The 12343-nt window shown below is 36.6% G+C and overlaps 1 protein-coding gene across 1 annotated transcript in view; it reads left to right on the top strand.

Moving 5' to 3' along the window:
* The window catches only part of KIAA0232 (KIAA0232 ortholog), a 51957-nt gene that overhangs the window by 16104 nt on the left and 23510 nt on the right, over positions 1-12343 (top strand). The gene's annotated exons all lie outside the window — the stretch shown is intronic.

The following is a 12343-nucleotide window of genomic DNA, read 5'->3' as shown; positions in this document are numbered from 1 at the left end:
GCTGGAGGATTTCACAAAAGATTCTGTACTATGTAGTGTCATGCTTTCCTTTCTGTAAACCCTTGCCTATTCTTGTCAGGGACAGTTGCAATGCACCAGTTTGTGTTGAAATTACCACAAAGCTTTGCATAAAGATATTTCTTAAAATCCTAAATTTACTTTGCGTTGTGTGTGAGCAGCAAGGAGTGGAATATTTGCGCAGAAAGCCATCTTGCTTTATGCATGCTGTGTGTGTAATCCAGAATTGCTAAATAAAATGCAGTGTGTAGTAGCAAATGTTCACTTTCCAGATTACATCATTGAGTGGAAGTGGAGTTGAAGTGCAGTGACTGGAGGGGGTGAGGAGAGGTGAAGGCAAGGTTGAAGGAAGATACATACCAGAGGCATCAGATACCATGTAGCTAAATGGAAAAGTGGAGAAAGGGAAAGACCATCGAAGGAAATCTTTAAGAAGAGAAAATAATCTGTAGCACAGGTCAATGAAAGCTCTCAAGGGAGATTTTTCAGACAGCTGAAATGAGAAAGTCTATCTTTTAGTTTACAGGGCTACAAATACTGTGATCTGTCACTATTGCAAGAAGAAACTACCCCACCTATGTAGCCTGATTGCGTTATTGCTCCATACAGCTTCCTACTCATGGTTTGTGCTTTCGCAAGCATTTGTGTGGTTGTGTGGAGAACTGGATTGGGAAAGTGAATCAGTTTCCTGAGATTAACCTGGTTGGGGTGGAGGAAATGTTAAACCATAGAGGTTTCCTGGTCAGATTTGTAGCACAGACACTTCAGCCAGCAGGAGTGGGAAAGGTGTATGGCCAAGAATAATGAAGGAAGTGGGGTTGATTTGTGTGGTTGTTTCCACCACCACCTTCAGCAGCGTTGCCATCATATACCGGCTCACTGTTTGTGAAGCTACCCGAGCATTTGTTCAGTTACTGAAGCGCTAACTGATTAATGAGAGTTTTCTGAACTCCCATTTTCCCATTACTTAGTATCCTAACGAAATGATGCAAAATATGCTCTGCTCTCATACTTACAGAATATTGAGGTCAGCACTCTGACTACCATAAAAGTTAATTTAAAATTAATATGAAGCAAATATGAAGAAACATATGCAAGAAGTAATGTCTTTTTTGATGATGTGACTATCTGTATACTCATTTTAGGAACAACAAAAAAGTAGTAGTCTCACACGTAGACCACAGGAATACTGATGATCGATTTCTAGCTTTAGAAGTTACTCTCTTGATGCATCTTCACACAGCTGAAAATTAAGCAGCATCACTTAGAATTAAATTTATAGCATATAGAGAAATCCAGTTGAAAAGAAAAAGAATGGAGGTAAATTTATTAATAATCCCTGGTCTGCCTCCACTTCAAAGTTTGTATAATCTAAAACAGAAAAAGGGAAGAAACCCTTCAACTGGAGTTTTGAAACAATAAAAAGTTGTGGGATCTGAAAGGTTGCACAGGTAACTTCCTCCTTTGACTCCTGTCACCTTGTCAGATTTTTATTGCTCAACATTAACCTACGGACTTGTGTTATTTCAGGGCTATTTTGACTTCTCTTGCATGCCTAGACAATTCAGCTTGCACATGTGTTGTCCTTAATGAAATTGTAGGTTATAATTTTTTTACTGTATTTTGAAACGCAGGGGGGAACCTTTTAAACCTTTTTTAAAAAAGTTGTTACTGAAAGCTGTTCTGCAGGTATTTTAACACTTGTATTGCATAAGAGGGTAATACAGATTTATTTATTTATTTATTTTCCCCTGGAGTTGGGGGAAAGGGTGATCCTCCTTTGATGCTAGTGATGTTTTAAAGTAACTCGGAAGGTATCTTTTCTTCCTGCTTTTCAAACACATTTCCTGTGTTGGCTGGTTTCTGTACTTATGTTCGTGTGCTAATCTGATGGGAATAATCAGTAGGTTTTGGACTGTGAAATATGATGTTACAATACTATTTCTGCTGAAGCATTCAAGCTGCGCCATGCAATGTTTATGATTTCATCTCTACAAAAAGATAAAAATACTCTGTTAGCTGTAGCCAAAATTGATGATTAGTGGTGTATGAGTGAGGAGCATTTATAAAAACTGTTGAGATAGAAATATTTTTTTCCAATACTGCTTGATTATTTTTTTTTTTAAACTGTTTTCTGAATCATCTGAAAATGTTTACCTGTAGAGGGTTTGTGGGGTGTTTTTTTGTTTTGTTTTGGTTTTTTTTTTTTTGTCAAAGAAGTAGAAGTTGGATGTGTTCATGAGGATCTGCATAAATATGTCAACTAGCAACTTTGTTCTCACAGGTTTTTCTTATTGCAAGGGGCCTGGCAATAGTCCACATGGACAGTTCTAGAGATTGCTTATAGTTTCGCTATTCTTCTGTCATCCCTTTTTTTAAAGTAGGTGGATACAGAAATACTAGTACTCTCACATGGTTATGGAACTCCTGCTCTTCCAGCCTAACCTCTTCTTTCAACCTTAGCATTGGAGCAAAGCAAGCAAGGTTGAAGTAGCTCCATTATTGGGAGTAATTGACGGAAGTCTTAGTGTATTTAAACTTAAGTATGTTTAAATAAAATTGTATTTAAATGAAATGGTTAGCATGTTTAACCTGTGTGTGTCTGGAAGGAGAATATATATACATGCATGCATGTGTACACACACACACACACACACAAACAAACAAGCAAAACCGGGAGACAATTAAATGAAAATGTTAGTATTTTGCAGCCTGATCTATTTCAGGGGGGAAAAATGTGCAGAGGGTGAAAGGGTATTGAGGGTTAATAATAACTTTTTAAACTCCCATAGGAAATGACAGAGATCCAGGTATCGTAATTTTGATGTTTATATGTAATTACTTAAACCAGTAACATGTTGAGAAATTGAACGCAGTCAGCCTCCTCCCCCCGAATCAGTAATCAAAAGTCCTAAAATTAGGTCATCACTTCAAAAAGATGCTTGATGGAGAGAGGAAGTCTATTGATCAGATGAAAATTAACTCGATAACAGTAAACACTGTTTTGTCAGTCTTTCATTTGATGGTTGAAATAAATATTTTTGAAGTCTTGTCTACTGTGGATTTTCATTTAAATAGTATTCATTCTTTGGGGGTGTTTTATTTGGTAGCTTAGTTTTGTTTGAATTCAGTTTTTCATATCCTATTAGAAAGAATAATGCTGTAAAACACTGGGCTGAGACAGAAATCCAAGATTCTAGTTATAATTTTATGGTGCAGAAAACAAACATTTGACTTCAAAAAGCCTACAGTTTAGCTTTTATTTGTAAAACATTTCCTGAGTTACCAAGTATGACAAGTCAGGGAAGCTGCAGTCTTTTGACCGCTCTGCATCACTGTGCCATGCAGTGGCAGAGCATGTTGTGGATTAAGTGCTTTTGTTAGAGGAGGCCTGATTTTGACAGGTACTGTCTGGTATATGTAAGAATGTAAATTGTTAATGTATGTGTGTTCTAAGGACAGTATTTTTTGTGTGACAAGCATTTTGTTCTCTCAAGTTGTCTGTATCTGTATGAGTCTTTGGCTGCAGATGCTCCTGATGCAGTCAGAAGTAGAGAAAATGTAAGTACATTGCAACTTGTCAGAAAATGAAGACAGAATGATGGTGAGAATTCCTTTTAAGTACTTCAATGTAGTAATCAATTACTATTCTTACTGCAGTTCTAAAGTTTATTTTTTCCAAAACACTTGAATGGAGTATAAATAGCAGTTCAAAGATGTACTGAAGAATTGTTCAAGTTTTAAAAAGCTTGTTAATATTGACCTTGAATAGAGACTTTATCTTAATTCTTATCCTGCTGAAATGTGGAAGAAATTTTAAAATCTTTATTTGCAATTAACTAGCAAAGTAAAGGTATCCATTCCAATGACATACTGGGTAAAAAAAAAAACCACCAACTTTTTGGGACTGGGGATTATTTAAGTAAAAGTTCTTTGAGGAAAAGAAGTTGTTTTATCCTGAAATTACTGCATCAAATTTTAAGTAAAAACAGCTATTTCTGTCGGCATTAAATGACTTTTAGTTAGTGTTTTTCTGTTGTTGTTGTTGTTTTTTTAATTCCTGTCTGGTACACCTAAAACTAAGAAGGTCAGTTTGTTCATGTATAGTTTCTGAGATGCTCCTTTTTTTTTTTTTTTTTTTTTGTTAAGCCTCCTAATTCTGAAAGTCTGTAAATTATTTTGGATTTGAATAATGAAACCTGTCGGTAACAAGACAGAAAGCAGTGTCTTTGACACTCAGAAGATTAGTAAAAAAATAATGTAAGAGTTTAGAAATTCATCTGTGTCGTATTTTTGCAAGGTGGATACTGTCTGAGCAAGATTGGAAATAGAGGTTATTTGTTGAGACTGACACACGTAAGACTTTTCAGGAGGTGTATTTCCTACTCATAATATTGAAATTACTTATGTTGCCTGTCCATTGGTCATTAATCCAAGCTTAATTACCTTTTAACTGACTAGTTTTCTGCTGAAGGTTGCATTGCTCAATAGAGCAAGCAGGTTTTCAGCTGTGTTATTGCAGTTCCTATATAATAGATATAGTTAATTCACCGAACACTTGTAGCATTACATGTGAAATTCCACACCAAGATGGTGCTAGAGTTTCAGTTAAAGCAATCAGTGCATTGTTATTCTGCTGAACTGTATGAGGACATTTTAAGAATGAGCAAAGGAGACTACTTGGTATGTATCTTTATCGATGAAACCAGATCTCCCAGACTCTTTCTTTCTTTGCCTATAGGTGGCCACTTCACCTAAGCTATTCCACAGCATGTACTGAGAAATTACTAGTGTCTAACGCTGCTCATCTCTCAAGGGATGTCCTAATGGGGTTCAGGCAGTCTGGTCCATTTCTGAACTAACCAGGCTCTCAGAATCTGCGAACTGCAGTATGAAACAGTGTACGTCATGTTAAAGTACGAATTAGTCTTCGTTGGTAGATTCCATAATGAATTTTGAAAGAGCACGGCTCTAATATATTTGACAGGAGCAGAGTGCCTTCCATTCCCGCTGTTCTAAGAGGTTACTGCTTGGAGGTAACACTGAAACATAATTGATGAAACTTCATAACGGTAATTTCTTTGAAATGTAGTCAGGTGGGGGCATGGTGTTATTTGGGGCTTTGGCTCTGCTTGTTTTGAATTATGAGGAGGGAATACGACACTTCTGATACCTGTATTATCATATGCGAGCGCTTACAGGAACAAGTATGGCTCTAATGAACACTGTTGTTACAAATTTGGAATGATTATCTTCTTCTGAAATGTACCTTGCTTTCAGCACAAATTTGAGATGTGTCTAAAGTAAGATTCTGTTGAAAATTTCTTAGCACTTGTCATCTTTCTTGCTCTAAGTGCAGAAGTGTCAAACTTTGCACGCAGTTACTACAGTTCTGCACATAAACCCTATTTGAAGAAGTACGTTCCTAACCAGACCACATTAATCAGTTGGTTATAATTCCACGTCTGAGCATATTTTTATTGATGGGTTACTCCAACCAACTATTGTAGTCTCCAAAGATTATGGTGTCTGTGTGCCAGTGAGACCAAGGCATTGTTGCTTCGTCTGTCTTGCACGTGGCAATAGTGATGTGCAAGAAACTGATGCAAAAGGACTTGTGGAGCCTGTAGCACAGGGACTATGTTTCTTTTCTTCTTATGCAGAATGTCAGATTAACTAGATTATTTAAAATTCATTTTAATTGTTGGCTTATTTTTGCTGTTCTCTGCTTCTCTGATATAAGCCAGTATCAATTAGGTAATATACTGACCACTACGCTGGGGTACCAGGGAATCAGGTAGTGAATCTTAGATGGTTTGCTAAGTGATTTAACTTACACATCTTCATATAACTAGAAGTGACGTGAACAAGAGATGTGTAAAGGAAGTGCCCGATGTTCTTCTGACCTTTTTAAAAACAACTGAAAAACATTAATCAAAAAGCCCTGTAAGGAGGGTAACCAAGTGCTGGGATGAACACTCTTAATGTAAAGATAAAGGACATCGTAAGAATGAAGCAAGTTGTGTAAAAGCCATCTTAACAAATCAGAAAGATGAAATTCTGAACTTGCTGTTGAAAAGTCCATATTTATTAAAGCAAAAAAAAAAAAAAAAAGTTAACGTTCTGAAACAACCATAGTGCTTCTTGAAGCATATATTCTGACTAGCTAAGTCATAAGCATTTCTGTGTGTCTGAGTTTTTTTTTTTTCCAGGAAATCCCAAAACATTTCACAAAATCAGCGAATATTATCATCCTTCTGAGTTGTATGCAGTTGGCCTTCTGGAAGGGGATATACTATCTCTCCCTAAACCACACAGCATTGTTTAGGAACAGATTTTAAAATTAATCAGGAGCTAAGAATTTCAGACAAGATGTATGTTTTGAAAAATAAAATGGAGCTCGGACTGATGTCACTCAGTTACTTCTGTGAGAAGGCACCATAAGATTTTATTGTTTCCAACCAGTCTTTGTTTTTCTACAATAATTTAATTTGTATTGGTTTAAGATAATTTGTATTGGCTCTGTATTATTAAATCCATTGGCTTCAAAAGTTTCCTCCTTTCTCCATTCATATAGTAAGCAAGCTATGTGCTGTTGAATTTGGCAAGCTATATTAGCCTGTGTTTTATAACTTCAGATAGCATAAAGAAAATTGAAATTAATTTGTCTTGCCAAGGTAACCATCAGAGAGTAAAATTACTACAATAAATCAATTCATTTTTCCTTATGATTTTGGTATTTTAATAGATATTCATAGTACCACATATCTGATTTGAAGCTGCTATGCTGAGTATAATATAACTTTAATGGCAGTTGACAAAATTTTTAGTTATTCCCATTTTTTTAATGAGTTTTCTTGATACAGAAAAAGTATATATTGAACTGGAGAAGTTCTTTGTGGGAGCTTTAATCTACACAGAACTTGCTTCATAATGTTTTTTTGGGGGTTTCTCAGTTTACTTCAAGCCAGCAAAAGTACGTGTGTGCTTGTCTTCTATTTCTTGTATTTAAGTATCTCCCATAGTATAGATCATTTAGTCTTGGATGCTGAAAGTAGGTGTTTGGTATGTTTGGAAGTTATTTCACCTTGTGTCTGCTCCCAGCAATAATGGGAGCGAAATGAGGCAAGGCAATTGTCTCGCCAGCAGCTTCTCTGATAAGTCTAGGACAGAAAGAAAGTTTGCATATGCACGTCTTGGAAGGAGAAGGTGACACAATCTTTCAGGTACACAACTATGTCCATGAAAACACCAGAGAAGTCAATTACGGAGCTCTCCTGGATAATGGTTTGTGTTTCATCACAGAACAATGTTACAAGATTATAATTTTCCTTAGTGTACAAAAATCATTTTCACCAAAAAATTGAATCGGGGCCCGTTATGGGTTCCTATTATATGAACAAGTAGACTTCAATGAATATAGCAGAGTATCTACTGAGGAAATTTTAGGTGTCCCTTCTGCATTTCACTTGATGCAGAAAGTAACTTTTGCATGATTGGTAGGAACACATTTTTAAAAGTTTCTCCCGTGAGAAAAGTTTCTCTCTCTCGTATTGCTTGAGATTGGATTTTTGTGATATTAAGTCAGTTGCTTAGAAATTGATATTCTAAGGTAATATATCTATCGAAGATTACTTGAATCAAGTATTGATGAGCCCCAAAAGAGAAGTTAATAAATAGAATTTGTTTTTCTGACTGGTCCAATGTCTTTGTAAGTCATTATGATTCAAGTGAAAGGATAAAGATTTAATTATGTTCTCAGAACTGAAGGGTCAAAAATGTGTTGTACAAATGCATACTCTCAATGTTTGTTAGTGTCATCCATGTTATTATACTGGAGGAAAATCCCATAATGCAAATAGGAACCGTGTTTTATTCCTTTGAACTCTACCTGGATTGAACACCCCAGCGAGGCTGCTGTTGTGGTGGATTTGTTTATTTGTTCATTTATTTATTTAATGATGATCTTGGTGTTAGTTGGGTTTTTTTAGCCCATTTTTTGGTCTTTCTGTCTCTTGAACACCTCTTTTGTGAGAGTACTTGTAACCAGATGAATTATACTGTATCAGAATGTTATAAAATGAAAACCTAGACTTTTATGTAGCTTTCATCATCCTACAAAATATAGAAATAGATGTGTGGTTGCAATGAATCACATTTTGTGCCTTAGTCAGTTCACGTGGCATAACAGCTGATTCATCCAGAACAGCTACCTAATCTTGCTCTTGGTGACAGGCTCTATGCCAAGAAAACAGTCCTGGTACACTACAGTCAGAGTTCCATCTCTGTCTGGAAAGTCCTATGACCTATTAAAAAGAGTGGTTTGAAACTATGAGTATGTTGATTTACTTTAGTAAAATCTAGATTGTTTGAACTTTTATTCTGTGAAAGGAGTGTCTGTAATGTGCTCTAGCTGATCCTGCTTCCGCAGGGGTTTGGAATAGATGATCTCCGGAGGTTCTTTCCAGCCTAAGCAATTCTGTGCGTCTGGGAAAGAGAAATGAGGATTTTTTTTAAAGCGTAAGCTAGAAAGCTCTCAAAACTCTAAAAGCAAATGAGTGATTATTTTAATTGTTAAAGCAAAATGATGTGTAATGCTCTTGACTTTTCAAAAAGCTTTAAGAGGAACCAAGGAGCTTTCCTCATACCTTACAGGCCTGAAGTAACAAGCCATGTTTAGTAAATATTTACAGTACACAGTTGTAACCTTCTGGATTGCATGGCAATTTTTGGATGGAAGTACAAGAACCATAACTAGACATCATTACTGGGTGGTGGGAAAGGGGTGAAAGATCAGTGAAAACAAAAAATGTTGCCGACCAATATTATCCTCAGTTCTATAGAATAACTATGTGAAATAATAATGGTGCATGAACATTGTGATCAAATTCAGGAAAAACTTGTTAAATCTCCTGGATGGTGACTGTGCAGTGCTTGTTTGCAACATTCAGAAGTAACCTACTAGCAGAGGTGAATGTCAAGAAGAATTTAAGTGATTCGTTAAGAATCTGAGAGGAGCTAACGTTTCATAGCTTCTTACTAAAAGAAGCTTCAGAACATAGGAGCCAGTGTCCACTGTTAACATAGGCAATAGTTTTAGTGGATTTATATTTGGTGTATTGCAATATTGTTTTCTTTCCATGGTTCGCAACTGATTGAACTGATTATTTTAAATTTATAAAAATATTTCAGGAGTAACTAAATGTATAGATTTAATATCTTCTAGGAACATTTACTGCAGCTATACAGGGGTTTGAACTTACGTACAAAAGCAATTGGATTGCTTTAAGCTAATGTGTTACCACTTGTCATCTCTGACCACTCTACTTCCAAAGTAGAGCATGTTAAAAAGATCTTTGATTAAAGATTTGACATTACAAATACATGTATGTGCATGCGTGTTTAAAAAAACCCACAACTTAAAACTCCCAAAATGGTTCTACATATATATATATATATATAAAAATATGTGTGAGCGTTGCTGTTTTTTTTTAAATTGCCATCATCCTTGTTACACAGAACTACATTAAATTGTCTCTGAATGGAGTCAGTGTCAGTCAGTAAGCAAGACACTGGAGTCCTATAACTCCAGCAGTCAGTTTGACTGTTCTTGTTCATGCTGGGTGAGTTCAGAAGCTTAATTTATCTGTTAGCACGGTCACTCCTATGCCAGTAACATAACACTTATCCTTTATGTAATCCTTCCCTTACTTCAGCCAGCTGATGAAAAGCCAAAAAAGAACAACTTCTGATGGAACTGGATGTAAGTTAAAGCAGGGGAAGAAAACAGAAATACGTTGGAAACAGTAGAACAGAGTAAAATGTGTTTTTGTTGTAGAAGTTTTGTTATGCAAAATGAAAAATATGAATAAAAAAACTGACGTGCTGCCCTTTGTAGTTTGAATGAGAGAAAAGTGTTTGTAGAAATCTGGGTCAGTAGTTTAAATAATCTTGCAGATAATCATGACATTTAAGCCTTTCGTGGTGGAATTACAAAAGCAATCATAATTAGGCACTTCCATGTTGAAAAACATTTTTAAGGTACTCCAGTATTTGTACTATTTGCGGACTGTCTTGATACTTGAACGTAAGCAAAGCAGTTCAGGCAGATCACCTAATTTTGTTAACTGATTGTGTCTTATTGAACTAAGCCAGTGCCTGGAATATCTTACTTTCTGGCAATGGGGTTGCTGCATCTACAACGGATTAACTTAAACAACGAAAAACTACAGCAACTAAATCTCATATTCGGAGAACAGCACTCCTATACGAAATAATTGCTGAGGCATTCGTTACATTAGGTCTGCAGCTAGTTTTTATATACCGCAGTAAGAGGTTGAGCAAGTGGTCTCTGGAGACTTGGCATTCTGCACAGTGGGTTCCCCCCAGCCTTTTTTTTTTTTTTTTTTTTTTATTTTATTTTAAAGCTAGCGCTCGCTCCCTCAGCATGCTCTGCAGGATAGCCTGCAGCCTGTCAGCTGACTCAAGTATTAGTTTCATGGTACAGAAGGAAATGAAGCGTTTGATTTGAAAAGTTTTCACTTCTTCGGTGTAATGGTGAGCATATTTTTGCTGGTTTGGGGGATGTTTTTTTAATTATTATTTTTGGACATGATGTTATAATTAAGTTAAGGATGTGAATGTATATTCGTTAGATTTTGAGTACTTGCTACAGGTGTCCTTTTGATGATACGGTTGGGAGAGCTAAGCAAAAACAAGGCCAGCTCCTCCTCTGTTGCCCTTTTGGGGGGAGGAGGGGAGAGTCAGGAGTGGTATAGGCATAAAGTGACGATTATTACAACTGCATAGGTTTGTCCGTACTACTGTGCTACTTACTTCTTTCTGAACAATTTAATTTATGTTGGTAAATTTACTGATCTAGAAGATGCCTTCTAAAGTTTAATATTGCTAAGTCATCCTCAGTTAAGTATGTGGCATAAAGGTTTATATTTAGCACTTCAGTGCAGCAATGCAGTTAAGAATAGAAAATTGCTTTCTCACTTGACTGCAAATAATTAAAATTTAGAAGTTAGCATATAAATCATTGCTTCAGTGTATGATTTTTCAAGTGTATGTTTCTGACAGAGAATTAAACAAACTAGTCTCGCTGTATAAATTACTATTCCTTTTTCCATAATATTTTCTTGTGCTTTAGCAGCATGTAGTCACATTTCTCAGCAATTTCTAGCCAGTAATCAGGAAAGAGGAGAAACTCTTAGATCTTGGAAAAATGAAATCTTTGTACCACCATGGTGACACAGCAAATCAAACTCTTTTTTTTTTTTCTTTTTTTTTTTTTTAAATGCATTTCTGTAACTTGGTATTTCATCTGCATTACCATTGGAGAGAACGCATATTGCATTAATGTATGCACACAAGATTGTGTCAAATTGTTAAGAGGTTTGTATGTCTCTGTCTCCAAGTATGATGGGGACAAGATGCTGGTGTTGATACTGAGAAAACTCTGCATAAGGTACAAGAAGCTGTGCAGTTTTTCCTGGTCACCATTCCCAGCTGTATGGTAATGTGCAGGGGACTTCTTGCATCCTCCTCACTTGTTTCGCGTTGCTGTGTTTTGCTGTGATTCCAGCCTTCTGTTTGCAGTTACGGAAGGTGCAAAGTGCTGTCTCCAAACATTATCCCTGGGCATTGAAATAATAAGAACACTAATACCTACACAACACCCACCTTAGCTAGTTCTTCTTCCAAAAGGAACGGCTGTAGGTTGGTATTTCACTGACTGGCGTGCAACTTTTATTCCATTAGAGTAGCACGGGGTTTTCTCCAATGGGACAGTTGGTAGTATATTTTGCCACTTCGTGTGTGTGTTTATCTTTCAGTGTTTTGCTGGTCTGGTGCTGTGCTTTAGAACTGCTGGTCAGTCTAGGCAGATAGTAAAAGCAGAAGAAAATGCATTTGAGAATAACATTGAAAGTGGATTTAAAAGGAGGCTTGAGTCTATGGAAAACTTATGTGAGGGCATAAAGGAGGAAAATAGAGACTTACAGGGAAGATGAATAAGCTGTTTTAGTTTCCCTCTGGCCTCCTGAGCAAACAACACAATGTTAACAAGAAGAAAAACTGGGTATTGTAAACTGGCAAAACTATGGGATAAGTTTTGCATGAAGATGCAAAGGGCTGGAGCAGCTCTCCTATGAGGAGAGGCTGAGAGAGTTGGGGCTGTTCAGCCTGGAGAAGAGAAGGCTCCAGGGAGATCGTATTGCGGCCTTCCAGTATCTAAAGGGGCCTACAGGAGAGCTGGGGAAGGACTTTTTACGAGGGCATGTAGTGACAGGATGAGGGGGAATGGCTTCAAACTGGAAGA

This window comes from Charadrius vociferus, unplaced genomic scaffold, assembly GCF_000708025.1.
Source record: "Charadrius vociferus isolate BGI_N301 unplaced genomic scaffold, ASM70802v2 scaffold88, whole genome shotgun sequence".
NCBI classification, from domain to species: domain Eukaryota; kingdom Metazoa; phylum Chordata; class Aves; order Charadriiformes; family Charadriidae; genus Charadrius; species Charadrius vociferus.
Note: the sequence above shows the minus strand (reverse complement) of the source record. Positions and strands in the feature narration are given on the sequence as shown.